This window comes from Calidris pugnax, unplaced genomic scaffold (genome assembly GCF_001431845.1).
Source record: "Calidris pugnax isolate Ruff unplaced genomic scaffold, ASM143184v1 scaffold58, whole genome shotgun sequence".
Taxonomy (NCBI): domain Eukaryota; kingdom Metazoa; phylum Chordata; class Aves; order Charadriiformes; family Scolopacidae; genus Calidris; species Calidris pugnax.
Genome location: NW_015090868.1, coordinates 8,313,515 through 8,333,161, shown reverse-complemented (window position 1 = coordinate 8,333,161; position 19,647 = coordinate 8,313,515). Strand labels below are relative to the sequence as shown.

The following is a 19,647-nucleotide window of genomic DNA, read 5'->3' as shown; positions in this document are numbered from 1 at the left end:
GCTGCTTGAATGGAAAATAGATTATTACTGAAAGCCCTTCCCCCCCCCCCCAGCCCCCTAGAAAACTTGCCGTTTCTCCTTTTCCTTAGCATTCAGGAGGGGCATCCAGTTAATCACACTGAGGTCTCTCTCCCTTAGTGCTGCAGTAGCTGATTACCCAGCAGGAGGTGCAGTTCCAGCAGGGTAAGTCAGAATGGTGTTGGTCCTTCCCTGGGGAGGGACATCCTGTAAAAACACCAAGGTTGAGAACTGTCATATTCACAGCAGTAGGTGCATTTTCCTCAGAAATTAATGGAGCAAGCTGGGCAAAAATGTTTTTAAACTACATCTTCCCTAGAGTAAGATGCAAATTCAAAGCTCTTTTGAAGCATTGGAATGAAAGTTGAAGATAAGACTTTTTAGTTTTTGACATTGATGATATAGGCAACACTAGCACTAGGAATATTAAATTGAAATGGAGGATAAGTGGGGCAGATGTTATTCAAGCAGCTCCCAAATGCAGTCCTAACTATATCAGAGCTAGTTTAACTAAGGTGCTAATAATTGTGGTGGTTATTGTTGCAGATATCTGTCATAGATTTCCTTCCTTCAATTTTTTATTAATTGATTGACAATGCTAGGGGTTTTTTTTTCTGAAATGAGAGGATTAAAGGAATCTGGGCAACAAGGCTCCCATCCAACACAAGAGGAATTTTTCCAGATATTTTTTTCAGTGGCAGGCTGTGTGCTGCTCAGCAGCAATTCCAGGCTGCTGTCTCTAGTGCAGGCGAAGCAGCACGAGGTGATTGTGATCTGTTTACGGAAAGATTTCACAGAAACACTGAGCGCCTTGTTTGCTCTGCCCTCTTCAACAAAGGCATAAGGAGGGTCTGTTTATAAAACACAGTTTCTACAGATTTCACAGTAACAGAGCAAGATAAATCCTGGAAGACCTGTACAGCCTGGTCACAATTCCCTCTCCCAGGTGTTTTCAGCTTCTCTTTTCTTTGCTCCAGCTCAGTGTTGCTTTTTATTCTTAATTTGATTCCTGCATCTGTTACCACTGGGTTATAAGAACATGAACAGCCAGACCTGAAACCCACCTGACATACCATCTTCATGTGGTCAATGCAAGAGACCTAGATAAGAATTGGGGAAAAATGAAAAGTAAAAAGAAAAAAAAAGGCATTTTTCTCCATTAATTTCTTTTTAGCCTAAAGTAATACCTAGCTCCAGAACTTCCTGATCCAGAAGTGATATCTCTGTATAAGAACGTTCCATTAAGCTGACACAGTCTTCATTCCTTCTTTAGGCAGCAGGCCCTGCTAACCCCGACTGGCCATCCACTCCCTAAAACAGAATTAAAAATGTCACTGAAAATGTGCAGAGACACAAAGCTTGTAAGACTTTATTTGGTTTTCATTTATGCAGATTTTTATTGCATCTGTCCAGTAATTACTCTCAAGTAAATACTATTACAAAGTCAAATCTATAGTTAAACTAATGACCTTTAAAATCATTCTAGTATACTCTATAAGTCATTAACTTTCATGAAATATTACCCCCAATTTCACTTGTCACCACATTTATAGAAACATTTCCATCTGTCTTTTTATTTAATGCATACATATATCTGATAAATTATAAATGAAGCTATCAATATTAGGTATATTTTTAAAAGGCTTTTATTTCCTATTTCTGCTTGGTATACCTAATATATTTTTATATCCATAAGTTAAAACATAGTCTGATATTTCCAGACAATGGGGACAGCATATGAGATGACAAATGTGAAAGGTGACGTCAATTAGGAGTTCTGTGTCACCAAACAGTATATAAATACTGGTGTCACATCTCCAAAAGTCAAGTGACAAGGCCTTCATTGTTCTTTAATAGGACCCAGTTGTTCATGAACATATGGGAAGCTTGCTTATTAATAAAATTTTTCTTCCCTAGTCATCTTAATTCTGCCAGATTGTAAATTATGCAGCCGGAGTGAATTAGAGTTAACTCACTATTTGCAGACATTCTGAGAGATTTGTTCTGTAAAGAAATTAACCTAGGAGGTTTCTTAGCTTCTCTCCGGACATTTTCCGAGGTAAATTCATTGCCTACTTCCAGCGATGGGCTTAAAGATAAATATAATTTAAAACCCAGTGTGAATTAGCAGGAGATTGATATGTTGAAACAGAAAAGGATCTTGGTGGGCAGGAGATCTGGAGTCTCTCGTCAGCCCCCTCGCCCAGGGAGATGGGGCCAGCACAGAACTCTAGGTAGAAAATTCCCTCAGTTCTGGCCTGCTGTATATTGCAATACAGACCTGAGCCAAATTGTGCAGTCTGAGATAATTTCTTTTAATACCTTCCAATTAATTCTCATTCCCATTGTAAAATAAGTACTATAGTAAAGCCCTCACGCCATGTTAAATCTGCCCCTTTACACTGTTCTTATGGTAAGGGCCTTCCAATTAATTCTCATTCCCATTGTAAAAGAAGTGCTGTAGTAAAGCCCTCACGCCACGTTAAATCTGCCCCTTTACACTATTCCTATGGTAAGGGGTATACCCTCCCTGCCAGCAACGCCCTTTAATATATTGCAGTGTTTAAATTTAGATATTTGAGGCTCCCACTAGACGACAAGTTATTAAAACATCTGCCTTTCCATAAGCCATTCTGTTCTCTGCCATTCCACATGTCCTTTTCTACTTCACCAGGCAAAATTGCCCAATCTAAATTTCAGCTCAAGTGTTTGATGGCTTTCACGCTGAGCTCAAACTGTTAGTGCTTCCCTGAGAGAATAGAATTGAAACGGGATTTAATCTAAAATAACAAAATAGAATAAAGGTTTTACATATAAATAAGTAATGCCCTGTATATTTTTATGCACACTTTTCTTTTTCTGGATTTTGCATGCAGTGAAGTTAAATGTTAAAATGCATAGATAACCCAAAGCTGACAGAATAGAATGTCGGTGCGTGGTGCCTGTGTGCTCAATTAATGCCTATCCAAATGTATATTTTAATTCAAACCAGCAATAACTCTTACTACAAAATATATTGCAAAAATAGTATTCCTGTTGCTACCTTTGTCTCAGACTTCTGGGCACTTGATTACCTTTTTTTTTTTTTTTCTTAAACAGGGGTATTTTCAAATAGCATCCCAAAGCCCTTGCAAACAGGATGTCTAGTATTTTCAGTAATGATACTTGAGGTCTTATATGCTCGCTGTTCATGGAAGATTCATATTTGGAGCTACTTTTCATAGATTGTGAACTTGATTCACTTTATAATAATAAAGCAAAATTATGAGCTACCTGGTAGCAATAGATATTTCAACATTTAATGATGTGGTACTAAAATTCTGGACTTCTGCATTAAAAAAAATACGGGATGCCAACTAAAATCATGTGCTTGATAACTGAAACAAGCAGCATCAAGCCATTGTCACTTACCTTGCCATTTTTTCCACATCTGGATAAATGACCATTAATCACAGCTTCTTGGATAACAAAGGTTTTATTTTTGTTATTGTCCCTGTTACCACATAGTGGGGGACAGCACAACCAGCGGGTTGAGGGAAGTGGTTGTTCCTCTGTGTTCAGGAATGTGTCCACTTCTGTCCCCCAGCTGCAAGAGAGAATGAGGGTGATGTACAAAGGGAAGCTGAGGAAACAGGGTTTCTTCACCTTGCAGAAGAGAAGGCTAAGAGAGGATCTAATTACTGTTTTCAGCGATACCGTAGAACCAGAGAGTCATCTAGGTTGGAAGGGACCTTTGAGATCATTGAGTCCAACCATCAACCTAACACTGACAAAACCACCACTAAATCATGTCCCTCAGCACCACGTCTGCCCGGCTTTTAAATATCTCCAGGGATGGTGACGCCACCACTTCCCTGGGCAGCCTGTTCCAAGGCTTTGATGCATTTCCACGGTGGAGAACATGGAGATGCATCTCAGAGATGCATAGTAAAAGGACAAGAGGTGATGGTCAGCAGCCAAGGAAGTTCCAACTGATGTAAAGAAATTTTTTTCATCAGGCAGGAGGGGCTAAGCTGTGTTACAGGGTGCCTCAGATATTCAATACTGGACTGGACAAAGCCCTGGGAAAGGGATTATAACTTTGGAGTAAGGAAAGAAAGGTCTGTGGAACCCAAAATTTCCACTCCTGGCTTCACACTATTAAGAATGTTTTCAGTTACTGATTCCGGTTTTTAACTCTATGATTCTGTTCTGCAATATAAACACAGTCTACACAATATAAACTATTCATCTTCATGGTATTTAGGCTGTACAGTTCTATGATTTGACACCCAGGTATCATGGTAATGCAAAGACAAACTTCAAACCTTCCCAAAGGCAATCAGTTTTGCAGGTATTAAATATGGGCATAATTTTAGGAGAGCAAATGTTTGCCTATGCAACTTACTACAATTATCTTTCCCTTATCACTCAGACGGGCGTGAGCTGAAAGTTGTGTGTGGAATAGCCAACCATCCATTTAACTTGATGAATTACAAATCCAAACACCAGAATCCCAAACAGCTATAACTTTAGGAAGAATAACAAAAATAAAATTTTCAATTTCATTTCGTCGTTACATGGGACAGGATAAAATCATAGATTTTTCAGCATTCAAAGTGCAGCATTTTCACGAGACTAAAATCATAGATTTTTCAGCATTCAAAGTGGCAGAGCATTTTCACAAGAGGCTGAGACTTGTTAACAAGCTGATCATGAACTGCCATTAAACTTCAAACTGTGCAAGATTAAAATTCAAATCTTAGCTCAAATTTGCTGTCTGAAAGAAATTTCCCATTTCACCAGAAGATTGTTTTCAAAATATTTTCTTTTACTTTAAAACACTGATGAATTTTCAAAGTATGAGCCTATAGTATGGCCATTTCATTAGTTGTTAGCTAATCAGACTGTTTGACCTTACTTTTTTCATGGAAAACAAATTTTACGGAAAAGAAATAAATTATCTGAAACAGAACAACTGTACCCCAGAAATTTCTTCTAAAAAAAACCCCCAAACTTCCAAATTCCAGGCAACTGTACCCCAGAAATTTCTTCTAAAAAAGACCCCAAATTTCCAAATTCCAGAACTTGAACTGTGAAGTCATTTGCAGTTTAGAGAGTAAAATCCAAGTCATGCCATCTATTACTTCTGTGAATTCGAACAGGTAGCCATTTATTTCATCAGTCATTAATATTTCCTGCTTAATCTTGCTCAAGTGGAGCCCCATAAGGAGACGTGGTTCTCCTGGCCTTCAGGAGCAAGTGTGGGAGCCAGAGCAGCAGTACCCTAGTTGGACTAGATGATCTTTAAGGTCCCTTCCAACCTAGACAATTCTATGATTCTGTCCCAACGGGGAGTCTCTTCTGCTGTCCAGTGGGGTACAACACAAAAGTGGAAGCTCTTATGAAAAGAGACTCTTACAAGACATGAAGGATAATTATAAAACTACTCCTTGTCCATCTGCCATATTTCCTACATTTATCAATACGCTGCACATGCTGTAGGTGGTATAAACATCCCATATTCTCAAGTGTCACGAGTCATTTTTTTCTTATGTACTTTTGTGGCTTTTGGCAGCTTGGCCTGTGCATCCCACTTGTGCAAAACACCAGACTTCAGTGAAACTTCATTTCCTTTGCAGTCAGTAATTTAACATTCCAGTGGGCTGGTAAGATGAGCACTTCAGAGAATGGTTTGATTTTCCTAATGTGAAATGTCTACATAGGGCAAATGTAGTAAATTACTCAGTTCCTTTGGCTACCCTGCTCAGCTGATGAAGCTGAGCTCAAGTATTATTACCTTTCTTGATGACATGAAGTCATTAAAACACTTCTCTGTGGTCTGAGATATAATTTTGACACTCGCAGGAAATAAGGGTTCAGGAAAGTGTTGGATTGTATATTCTCAGACACACAGCTTGTGCCTGTGGACTGCGTTGGGGCTGTTCAACCTCGTGAGGCATGAACAGCTCGAAGACCCCATAAAATGGGGTCTGAAAAAAGAAAAAAACCCTATAACTGTAGAAAGGAATCAGGTGGCATAGTTGTATTTTGGGTAGAAAGTAGAATATTCATATAGGATTATTATTTACCCTCTTGTTTCTTTCTAGATTTGAGTTTATGTTCCACAGATGTCAAGCGCAAAATCACAAAAATTATCATTAATTTCCTTAATCTACGCCCTTTCTGAGCATTCATTACAATATTAAATTTTTTTCAATCAACTTTTATTATTCTGAGTTAAATGTGTTAATGAAGACTAAAGTGTAAAATATTACACTTTATTTTTCGTGAACTTTATAAGAACATCTTAAGGCATCTAATATGATTTTTAGTGCTGGATATTGAAATAACGTAAGGAGGTGAGTAGAAAGCTCATAGTAATTGTGTGTGTGACCCTCAATATAGGCCTTTTTTGATTTTCCCTTTTCTGTGTAACCTAGCATATTGCCCATTTCCCCAATTTTATTAATATCCCGTGGATACGGTGAAGCCGAATGAAAGTCCACAAACTCCCAATTATTTTCAATTTTGCACTTGTGTGATTGGAGTGCTATTGTCTGTAATTTTTACACTTTTTTTTTTTGAATCTTCAAAGTGCATGATTCATGCCTTGAAAACGGGTTATTTTGTGTTTCCCAGCACTGCTTTTTTTTTTATCCCTGCCAGTTATAACCTGATAACCTGATTTCATACTGTGCTTTAGCACAACAATACAGTCATCAAACTAAAGCAACACAGTAAGCGGGCACATTAGCCATCATTTTACTTGATCACTTGGGAGAGATTAAATTTATTCATTTTCAGAACAGATAATGAAATATTTAAAACATGTTAGAGTAAACGGTGGCAGCATTTTGAAGTTCTGACATGCTCTTTGCCAAAGCACTATACAATACACCGCACATGTAAGACTCTTTTGCAGATGTTTGGGAAATTTCTGTGGTTTTTGTTGTTTGCTTTTTTTTTTTTTTCTTAGCCTCATTTGCATTTAGTTTATCTAAAGTGAAATCCATTCAATTTTATTGAACTGTAATTCTGGTAATTTACAATATTTACATGCTGTGGTTAGATTGAAATCAGTCCTTAATTCAAATTCAATCTAAATTTACAGCATAGTAATTAGGGCTTTGTAACTGACACTAGGGGCCTATTGATTTAATGAAAAACTTAACCTTACAGTAAGTGTTTAATTAGTTGCTGCAGTAGATTCTGCGCTGTCCTAAATTGTGGACTTTAGAGAATTAGGTACTAATTTAAATTACATTACTATATAAAGATCAGAACTATTTTTTAAGAGAGCATGTAGCCCTACAGATAAATTAATTTCTCAGTCTTTGAAAAGGATAACAGAAAAAGGCAGTAATGACAGCAATTGCCTACCCTGTCAGAATTCAGGTAAAGCCATGCTAGGTATCCTGGAAATGGCTACCTACCTTGGTAAAATACTGATTTAAATAGCTAAAAAAATAAAAATGAAGTCAGTGAGATTTTCTTCATGGGAATTTTCCCCAGGAGATAAAATCTGACATAATATATATGACTACATATTGAAGTGTCCTCTTGAAGATGAAATAAAGAAAAGAAAAATCTAACTATAAAACCCAATATGTTTGTGTTCATAACTGAACAGAGATGTGACAGAAAATAAGTGTAAACATCCATTTTATACACAGAAAATGATATTTTCATTTACAAATGTAGTAAGCAGATATTGTATTTCTCCAGTTCCATAAAATATCTCAATCTAGGTCTCTCCCATAAGTTTGCAGGCTGTGAAAGAATGAATTACCAGTAACAGCAGGTGCTTCTTTCCTTCTATTTCTTCCCTTTTTTGTTCTCATGGCTGGTGTACCAGGGACACCAAGGCAGAAAGCTGGAGTTCTCCAGATTGGCCATTAACATTTTGGCTTGACGTATAGCCATTGGAACAAATTCCAGTTCATCAGCGACATGTCATGACACACGTATCCCAAAGCCCTTGTTAGTAAGTTTACCCCTCTTTTAGTGGTTAGAAAACCATCCTGGAGCAGCAGTGGCATTACAGCTTGCTCCCTTGCTGCCCACATGTATGTGTATGCCCCTGGTAAACATAAAGAATTTGGTAGTATGTACTCCTTATATTCCAAAATTTAGTGAGCCATAAGTTTTATATCTCTGGAGGATCATCTAGAAGGTCATCTTGGATTTCACTAATTATAATTCTACTTTATATTTGCCTTATTCATCTGAGTTCGTCACCTGTTTGCACCCTACACTTGATTTTGGTAGGAAAGCAGAAGAGATCATTCAACAACTCCCTGAAAGGAGGGTGTAACCAGGGGGGTTTGGTCTCTTCTCCCAGGGAACAGGTGATGGGACAAGAGGAAACAGTCAAGTTGCCCAAGGGGAGGTTTAAGATGGATATTATGAAAAATTTCTTCACTGAAAGGGTTATCAAGCATTGGAATGGGCTGCCCAGGGTGGAGTCACCATCCCTGGGGGCATTTAAAAGCCAGGCAGATGCAGTGCTGAGGGACATGGGTTAGTAGTGGTTTCGTCAGTGTTAGGATGATGGTTGGCCTTAATGATCTGAAAGGTCCCTTCCAACCAGAACAATTCTATGATTCTATGACTCTGATTTTATACTATATTGCATATACATAGAGACCAAACTAAGCTTAAACAAGGGCCCATAAATTTATCATTCTTTGAAGGAGGCCCTTAAAGACCTTTTCTTAGAGGACTGGAGAATTTCTGCACCTGAGAAACTGATCCAGGAATCCCACTTCTTCCTCCACTTCCCATCTTCTCAGTTCCTACAAGAAGATGCATTTGCTCGTGCCCTATTCTCTGCCCAAGAACTGGGTGTTCAGGAGACAGGGGAGGTACAAAGAGATGATGTAAAGTGGAGGTAACTGCAAGATCAGCCTAAACTCCCGCCGTTCCCTTCCATTCTCCATGCACTGGAATTCCAGTAGGATGTAGCTCAGTCAGTGGTGATGCTGTGGGAGCAGGTATGAAAAAAGAACCACAATAATTTGTAAAATCGTATGTTTTCTGGGACGAAAAAAAAAGAGAGAAGGTGGAAGGTGACCTGAGAGATGTATCCCCCCAGAAAATTGTACTTTTTTCTAACACTTGATAACAAGACAATGATCAAATAAAAAAAAAAAAAAGGATTTTTCTAAAGGAATGGTTTGAAATATGATGTATAATAATAGTGAAACAAGGTAAATATAGCAATAGTTTAATGTCCACAGCACAGCCATGATGTAGTCTACAGGTCTACTATAGGCACCTACAGCTTTTTTTTCCAGTTTCAGAGACACTCTGAATAATATCCAAAGCATATAATTTCTCTAACTGATTTCATAGAATGTAATGTAGTAGAAGCAATGAGGCTGGCAATCAATTATGTAAAATCTCTGGTTTTGTTCTGTTCCAGGAACTACGCTTCTCATGACAAGACCTTTTAACGATTCTGTTTGGACATCATCTCTGCTGAGCTGCCATTTTGCTGAGCAAGGACTGGTATGAAATTCAATTTCAATATATTTCTGAAAAATGTACTTGTTATAGAATTCAACTAAACTCCGTGAGTTTCATTAGAACTTCTAATTATTTTACTCTAATTTCACAGTTACTTTTTTTTTTTTCAAATGCAACATAATTTCCTTTTTGATGTCCAACCGGGACTTTGTTTTACCTGTCTGTTATCCTGGTCATGGCTTTTCAGGTTGTTTGTGTTTCCAAGTCTGGATGTAGTAATATTGCCATGTGAGATTTTTACACAAAAGCCATGAAACTGAGGAGTCTGCTGATACACTGTGGGGGTATTTTGTCTGTTCTAAGTAAGGAGGGGGAAAAAGGTTTATTTTATTATTGCCTTTTTTTCCTGCTGGTGAAGAAAAGCAGAAGTGAAACACAGGTAGAAGAGAACAGGTATTGACCTATCTCAATATTTATTGTAAAAATAAGTAATACCTAATCTTACTTTATTCTTTTAATCAGCAAGCAGCCGTCGAAATACATGAAAATAATTGACTTTCCTGTAGTCATTGAGTAAAGCAAGAGTAGACTGTAGGTACGTTGGTCCTGGTCTTGGTTCCTTATAGACTAAACTGTAGTGTTTCTCTTGGTCTTTATTATTTGATGAGTAAGTCTGCACAATGTCACACCAAACACTTTCTATATTCAGAAACGATAAGTGGCTTCTGCCTGAATTAGCATCACAACAGAGTGGCACACATCGCCACCAAAAGCAGCTCTCAAAGCCACAAGTCAATGTGCAGCTTATTGGGCAAAACCAAAGAACCCTGTCCCAAACCTACTGTAAAGTTTCAAGCTGGGTATGAGCAGCCACCAGCACTTTGCTGAAGTCTGACAGGTGAGACAGTGGTGTTTATGTCATTCCTATATTATTGATGTACCAGGAGAATGTCCTTGGTATTATCCAGTTTGTTTACAAACCCTAGTTCCTGCAGGAACACAACACTGTGGAAAGGATAAGGAAAACATGGCCCTTTTAGGCGCTGATGTGTTGCAATTTTAAGAGCTCTTAGATCATGGGGAACCTGAGATGCCAGCAATGTTCACATCAGCTTGGATTTGAGATAAATTTTAATACATTTCAATCCAGTTGTATTTGAAATCTCCAAGGAATGGAAGTACGCAAATTTAAAATTGGGGGGTTTTCCCCCAAATATATTTTTTTCCATTGTAGCATTTTGCAGTTTTCTAAAGAGGTATTCTGCAGTAACCTTCATGTTTCAGCCTTCACAACTATACAGGTTTATTACACAAGGTTTGGGGAATTTTATTTGTTGTGACTTAGACTCTTACTACTCTCTGTGAAGTGCCCTTGATGTCATAATATTATTGGCGTTCTCAAGAACAATGCTCTGTGACTGGAGAAAGGATTATTTTTTTTCCTTTATAAATGGATCATTTTGTTGTCATGAAATATCATTACAGTAACAAACATTACAATAAAACTAACGTGCCCTTCTGCTACTGCCAGTCTTTCCTACAAAAGTACCCATCAGTGTGATAGGGGAAGGAAAGCAAACGCGATATGATAGGTTAAGAGAACACAGATATATAATTCCTATCTTGTGATAGTTTTCATCTACAATTAGGTGATTCTCGTTCTTTTATAATACAAGTCTTTTCCACTTGCATTTGCATGCAGCAAGTCGAAGACAAGGAGAGTGTAACATTTTCTCTATCTTAAACCATAATAGATGCTTTCCCAACCTTACATTAAATAGTGTAAAGCTTTCCGGGAGATCATGGGATTTCTACTTCAGTGGCACCAGCAATAAATGTGATCAAATGATAAGAGTGCTTTACCCTCCGTTTTTAAATTTGTGCCACTTCTGCCCAAGGCAGAATCAGCACGCTGCAAAGTTCAATTCACCTAATAGCAAAAAAAGGTAGAAATAGCACCGAGCAGCTCACTGTACACTTTATGCTAATAGTCAGCTGCTTTTGAACATCTTTTGCATTCTCCATAAATTCCCACCAGATATAGATACATATATATGTATGTAGATTTAGATATTCTCATACATTTCCAGTACCTTTGCTCTTAGAGTGGCATAATGGCTAAAAAGATAGTGTAGTATTTAAAATTTAATGAATTTTTGTTCGCACGGTGAAATCCTAAGAACTTATTTTTACAAAAAAATATTGTCATTCCTCCCAAGACAGTACTAAAATACATTCTAGATACACTTTTAATAAAGATGGTGTAAAAAACAATTAGTAATTTATTATTATCCACTGTCTTTATGTCAAACATCCGATCTCTGTGCAAAAGGATTTTTTTCTCGTTCTTTGATCAACTTTTCTTCAGCTGTGTGATCCCTTCCTGTATAATATGGGGGGAGGGTGGTGATAATAATATGTAATAATTTTGCAAACTCCAGACAGTTTACCTGCTTCTCAACTTTACCCCCCTTGTATTGCCAAAAGCAAAGCTGGTTAAACTTTTGGAAACAGTAGGATCTCTTGAGTAATCACGGAAGATATTTGTCTTGCTTGAGTTTCTGAAGTCAGCTTTAAGCTAAATGTCAGAATAGTCACTACTTCCCTGTTCAAGGTTGTAATCCTCCTATTTGCAAATTATTTAAACCAACATCGTGTAATATTAAAAAATGGAAATATTCTGCCTGCAACATATTAAGAGGAGAAGAAATAGTATCCAACTAATATAATTTTAAGGAATTAATAACAGGTCTAATGTCTTAACGTGATCTTTTCTGAAATGATTACTCTATGTAAGGACCAGCTATAACCACTTGTTGAAAGGGAACTGTATTTTGCGGAGCTGAACACGTCGGTCGCTAAATTACAGAAAATTTGCAAATCTTGAGGTTATCTCATAGGCACCTTGAACATTAGTTTCCATAAAAAAAGCTATTCCAACTTGAGGTCAGCTCCAGTCTGGAAACCAGTTTTTCTACTGGCAGTGGAGGAGATACATTCATGTTCTGGTCCTCTGAAGGCCAAGGAGCTGCAAGGTTCTTCTCCCTGCCTGGCTGAGCATCCACACTCTGTAGGGCTCCTTGCCCACACTGGCATAAAACATAACAAAATTACCTCTGCCCAAGAGAAAAACTTTTATTTTACTCATGTGTGGTGTTTGTCTGCTTTCCTGGTTTTCTGGCAGAAAAGCTTCTGTGCCCTTTTCTGGTATTTGGGAAGAGGGATTGCTAAGTGTCCTGGGGTTTGTGGAGAGGAATAGGGAGGAGGAGAATAAATTGCTTGTAAGAACGAAAGCAAGAAATAAGATGTAGAAATCACTGTAATATTAGAGTAAAGAGGAGAGCAAGGGTGCTGCAGCAGTAGGATGGGAGCTGTATAACTAAGAAAGCCTGAATATTACAGACTAGAGTCAACTATTTTGCTAAAATAGTCCTATTTGACAATATTGAAACTTTCTCTTCATGGGAACTCATTTCTGAAGAGGGAATAGACTATTTTCATCATTACTTTGGAAAAGTTCCCTCTCCATTTGTGTTCTAATTGCATCTAGTAGTTGTTTGTACTGCCAAGATAGCGCACTGCTCAAATAGACATGAATCTGCGAAGAAATCTGGAACTGTTCATTTGGTCTCCAACGGGAAGAAACCTTGACAGCACTGCCTGCTGAACTTCATTATATAAAATCTGTGCCGCCTTTTTACTATTTATACTAGTTTTATGCTCTGCCACTGTCTCTTTGAGAACTTTTAAATACTGAAGTATTGCCACAGACATAGAGTGTAACTCTGAGCGAGTCATTTTTATCTCTAGTGCCTCGTTCCGTCATCTGTTAAATGGGGATATTTCTATTTGCTTCTCCTTGCTGTTTGTCTTTCCTGCTTTCTGTATTCAGATTTGGATTCTTAGCTCTTTGGGTTAGGAACAGGAGCTAACTACAGAAAAGTGCAAATCAGATAAAGAAGAGCCCTTTGTATTGTTGATAACAGCTGGATGTTAACAGTGCAAATACCTAGTCATTCTTAGGCAATTTGTGATCATATAAACGGTTTTTCCACACTTTAAAATATATGTTGTTTTCTGTGTTTAATTAAGCAGAGATCAGGCACAAACTGTGGAGCTAATGTTGAAAATACATTGGGTTTTTATTACAGTTGTGCCGATTTGAATCTCTGCATGCTATGCTGTCTGTACACCTAAAATGGTTATTTTATGGTTCAGTTTAAGGTGCAGAAAAAATTTCATGAGTGTAATCATACTCGAAAAACGTTGCCTGTGCGTGGCAGGATTCTCCTGGCAGCTGAGCCAGGAAGATTCCTGCCATTGAAGAATCCAATTTCTTCACCCACCTTTCTCCAAAGATATCAAAGCCTGAATCTTTTTCATGTAGAATACTTTGCCCACTCCCAGAGGTATGCAATTCTTAAAACCTCAGAGTTTTCTGATGAACATTCAGATAACAATAAGCTTGCTAAATTCATTTTCTAATCTCATTAATCGGTGACCATCTTTCCATTTCAGTTTGGAGAATGTCTGAGAGTATCACCGTGCTACATTGCTTACATACTATCATGTTTGCATGATTTCTTGATGTGAATAACTGTCAATATCTGTGAGGTTTTATATTTTGTACAAATTTCACGTTTTGGGAAGTTCATATTTTGATCCATCGAGATTCTGAGAAGTCAGGATGTTTTTTCTCATACATTCTTTCAATTATTAATTAAGAAAGAGCAGAAAGTTTTGTAGAAATCCTTTCAGTAAACGTTGCTTACCCATCTTTTGCACAAAATGCATCAAACACCATATATATCACTATTTATTACACAGCTTGTACTCATTTGCAGAGTGCTGTAAATCCTGTGTGTGGAAGATGTGCATCTGTAGCATATATTATACCTGGAGGATGCCAAACCCATCCCAAACCCTTTTCACATCTACATGATCTGTAGCATATATTATACCTGGAGGATGCTTTTGCTCCATCCCAAACCCTTTTCACATCTACATAGTAGAAATATTACCCTGTCACTTGGGCAGGGACTTTAAGTAAACTCATTATCACACCAAATTTACGCCTGCACCGACGTTCCTCGTCTGTTTGCAGACTGGTTTCTATGCTTTTTCCTCCCCCTCCAAGAACTAATGAGACAATTTTCCTTCTTCATGCCTGGTCCTAGAACAACCCTAACTAGTTAGAAAGGCAACCAGGTACGCAGAAGGTCCCATCCAAATCTTACAGTGATGGGCTGCAACATTCTTGGTCTATTCAGTCTTCAGATGATTCAGCTGCTAAATTCTTCACAAATCTATGATGAGCTTATGCAAATTGAAATTCCCAGAGACTAGTAACATGTCCAAATTCATGCAGTTTTCAAAGAGTCAATGACAAAAATTCACTGGCACATCCCTTAAGATTTCAGTTGCCTACTTCAGAGAATGGAAGGTGTCTGACAAGCCTAATTATATGTATTGTCGCTTAATGATGATGTGAAACAAGGCTGTCTATTTTGTGGGGTTTCCGGAAGGATCTTTAACAATGGGAAAGTGCCAGCTTGTTAAAATATGAAGTTCTTTCCTCAAAAACCATTAAGAAAATGATGACTGAAAGTTTTGAGCTAAAGAGGACCAGAACTCAGTCACTGTTCAAGTAAGGTAATGCCAAGTAGAATAACAAGAAGAAGAACCTCAAGACATGTTCTTTACCTCCAGGATATTAATGACAAGTGATGAAGATTCCGCAATCATGCATTTCCATTTACAGCATGTTCATCATTCTGAATGTGTTAAAGAAAGTGAGGCAAGGCAAATACTTATTAACTTTAATCGGTACTGCATGGCCAGACACTCTTGATTTGCGGTTCTGATTGATGTGTCTATCTCCATTCTTAAAATAGTTTTATTCATGGGGCCTTCCTTGGCAATCAAATCTCAGAAAAGTCTTGCATGTCAGCAGCCAGAGTCTAGTAGACGCTATTTCTGTGAAGTAATTACAAGATTATTTCCCTTTTTCCCGACATTTTGCATCCCCTGAGTTACTCAGTTCCACAAAAATGGTGTACTGTGTTGCATATGTTTAAATAATGTTCTCTAGCTTTCACCGAAAATACAAAAAAAGTAAGAAACTGATTATTGGAAACATTAGTTGAAAATGTAAGAAGTGCGTTTTAAGTATATTGCCCAGCAGATAGTGAGATCGAGATAGCAAATCCAATCAGTGGGACCTCTTCTCTGCTTAATTATTTTTCAGCCCAAGCAGGGCTGCTTGAAATGGTTTCTTATGTCCCAGTTCTCAAAACTGACTAGTTTGGGATACCTTGATTTTGATTCTTGAGACAAGAACATCTGGAATGGGAGAAAATGTTAATCTCTCATCTCTTGAAAATCAATGCAAACCCTTAGAGACAACCAAAAATTAGTGGCACCGAAACTTTTTAGGCATTTTTCAGTGAGGATATGCGTATTCTGTGTGCTTTGATTTAGTTCACCTGTACTTTAATTCAGAATAGTATTTACATATTGCTTTTGATGTTACCTTTAAGAGTAATTCTGAATATACATTTTTATTGCTTTGTGTGCTGTTTTTAAGAGTGGCTACCAAATTACCCATAAGTGAGATGCCAGACACCATAGTTCTACATTTGTCTAAGTGAAAGACATGACTAGAAAGATCTCTGGGTGTACTACGCACAGGCCATAAGAAGTGTTTAAATTCATTTTGGGAACTGGCTTGACATCAGGAACTCCTTTGGCCCACCTGGGATTTCCTTCATTTCCTGGGAAACAAGAACATCTGAAGGTTTTTACTAGATAGCTAAGGAAATAAGTCAGAAAGTTTACAAATGAAGCAATGCTACTATTTTATTGGCACAAAGGTTTTTCCAGTTTGGAGTATTTTATCTAGGACAAGCTTCTGAGTTGGAATTGTTGCACCGCCCATGTATTAATCTTTCCAAATTAACTGCTTGCATGTGACATAAAGAGGAGTTTCTCAGCACCCCACAGTTCTTGGGAGCAGTGTGTGTATGTAAGTGAAGGAGACGGTTTCCATTGGGACAAATACAGACATTTTCTGTACATGCAGCTGTAGCCACTGAGTGCGGGAAGAGCAAGGATAGGTATGACCAGTTCCTGCTGGAAAACTGAACTGGGTAAGATGACAACCCATGGCCATTTATGTATAAACCAAAGGCGTTCACAGGCAATTTGTGGAGAAGAGTAAACTGAAAATATTCGTAGGATGTGTGGCACTGGGAGGTTAATGAAGTTCTGTGGTGTTTAGAGTTTATTGCCTTCGAAGAATTTACTGCAGAGCTTCAGTACCATATGATCCCTTGGTCATTTTTGTATGTTAAACTGACATCAGTAGTAATAGTAATTATTCTAAGAGCTTGTGCTGGCATATGCCATGTATAAACTGTGCTGGGGAAAAGACCCTTAACAAAAAGTGTAGTAGGCTAAAAAAAAAAGTGAGAGAGAGAGAAAGAAACTATTTCAATTCAGGGCATCAATTAACACTGATTTGCACTGGAGTGCATTTGAAAGTACATGCAATATTCACATGCCAAATGAATTCATTAAAGACCAGTGTGATTACAGTGAATGTCAAATGAATTAATAACAATGGGACCTTTAAGTGTTACCATTAATTTCACAGTGTGTTGCTGTTTTATACTTATGGGCTCTGAAGCTAAATGACACTCTACAGTTGCCCTAGTAGATTAATTGTGCATTAATAATCTATGGGTGGGCCAGCAATCTGGTGGGCACTTACATTTCATTGACACTTGGATACTAAAGATCATCTTCATTTCCAGTTTTCAGTCAGGAAAATCATTTTAGCTTTAAAACAGGCTCGTACCATTTCTTCTGTGTTTGATTAGAGTTCTTAAAGCAGCGTTTTTATATTCTAGGTCCTCATTCAAAGTTAAGCTTGATTAAAGAATTAAACTCTTTGGGTTTTTTCTGTATGTAGCTCTCTATCTGAGAAATATGGCAGTGATTTCTGCTTGCTATTAGATATTCTGCTCTGTTCAGAGTGGGTTTTTTGCCGCCTAGTATTTAAAAAATTATTTCTGCGGGTCTGACTACTTCTTTTTTTTTTTTTTTTTTTTTTGGTTATGGTATTTAGATCTGTTAACTTTTGGAGGCTGCCATTGTTAGAAAGATATGCTTTCAGTCAGAGCTCAGAAAGGGCATACCAGTTTATTTACCCAATATTTATATATTTATTATATATGTCCTCCCCTGAGAGGAACACGGCTCAACTTAAGTGAGAGATTAAAAAGAGAAACCTTCTTTCAAATATTATTACCTAATAAATTGCATATTTTTATTCCCAAATATTGCACTTCTGTTTAAAATGTCATCTACCACACATATGTGAATTCTTAATGTAGAGGAACTGATTTGATTGCCATTAGGGCTTTACATTTTGAAAGGAAACTTTAATTGACAAATTATTCTGTCTTTTTTTCTTTTTTAATGATGTACTAATACTGTAAGCTGTTGCAAGCAAGTAGAGCCCAGGAGCTGTGTAGAGATCCATTGAAATTAAATATTAAACTGTGTATGTCAAGATTTGGAAAGAGAGACAGAGGCAGAAACATAAAGTAAATTTTGTTATATCCAGAAATTCTGAAGAAAAGTGTGTTTGACCAAAATTTTCTCTCATTTTCCAACTTCAGTCACGTCTTCCAATATAAGATATTATCCTTTTTTACAAACTTTGCCTGTTTTAAAGTTTTAGATCATCATTCCTGCAATAAAACTAAATATTGTAGCATTTGAATCAGGACAGACTTTGCAAAACAGCTGTACAGGCAACCGTTGCTACATACCTGACACGTCTCTCTCTGAGAGATTCAAACATTCTCATATGTCGATTGTCATATGGGAAAGGGGAAAAAAATCTAAAACCAAAGCAATCTAGCCTCAGTTAGTTGTTAGAGATTTTTTTTATTTGCTTGCTTGTTTGTTTTTTAAGCCAGCAGAAAGTTAATTGATCTTAAATCAAGACCTACTTAGGAATCGGGTATCTGCATGCAAGAACTCATTCTATTGGACATGACCCTTGTACAGATGTCTGAAAACTCATTTGAATACTCTCGTACAAGGGCAATTTAATCAGTCAATAATTCAGGTTTAAAAACTAGAGTGGCACATTCCCACTTCATTTGTACGTTTGTAAAAAAGCCAGTGTGTGCTACAAGTGCTGTAAATGAAACAGTAGTGAGTATTGTAGTAGTCTTTGTGAAAATTTATTATAACTCATTAAACTGCCAGTAACCCACTCATAAAAACCATGTTTATAATATAGGACATTAATCAAATTTACTAATTATCTAGGTATTGCATTTCTTTCTATCTCAGTTTTATAGGATGGGACTCAGGCTCAGGATATATACACATATAAACACTGAGATGTTCTATTTATGTCTTAACTGGAGTTGATAAATGGCCCATCAGTCACATATTTTGAACTTCATCCATTAAACATTCTCTTTGTGTCAAGCTTCCCCTGACACATACTTAAAGAAGAGACAGGAAATACTTACGTGTATATAGATTTTAAAATTAGAGAAAATAATTGTAATCCTGAAGCTTCTTTTAATTCTAGAAACGTCCACCTGTTAAACACACTGGTTTCAGTCAGGAAAATTGCTAGCACTGTTATACGTGCTCCTACATAATGGTGAGCAGATACTGCTGGTTTGTGGTGATACCACCCAGAATACACACACATGCACACGTGTAGATACACGTGGAGAGCTTGGACTTCATGTTCCGAGACTGCATATGTGGATGTAGGAAAGTAAAGCCAAATCATCAATCAGAGCTTTTTACATTTGAGGTATTAATGATCTATACGTTGTTGTAATTTCCATTGTATAAATCCAGTATTTATCACATACCACTGGCAAACCTCAGGAGAAAACAAAAAGTCATATTTTGCACTTGCTGAAATCAAATATATCTTCACAAATTCCCTGTTCTTCACCTTTTATGCTCCTACGTAGTTACATTTGTGATTGAATTAATGAATTGAGATTGTCACTTGTTCAACTTCCTTCCAGAATAATTCAATAACAAAAAGTGCATTATAGTTTCCATGTTTTCCTCTGTGTGTGTGTATATATATAAATGGCAAAAACTCAGATATAAGCATGAACTCTAATTTTA

General features: G+C 37.3%; 1 protein-coding gene across 1 annotated transcript in view; it reads left to right on the top strand.

Moving 5' to 3' along the window:
• The window catches only part of TENM3 (teneurin transmembrane protein 3), a 1,441,984-nt gene that overhangs the window by 623,019 nt on the left and 799,318 nt on the right, over nucleotides 1–19,647 (top strand). The window contains exon 7 of the mRNA XM_014945587.1: nucleotides 9,425–9,510. The gene's annotated coding sequence lies outside the window, so the exon portion shown is untranslated. The remainder of the gene's footprint in view (nucleotides 1–9,424; nucleotides 9,511–19,647) is intronic.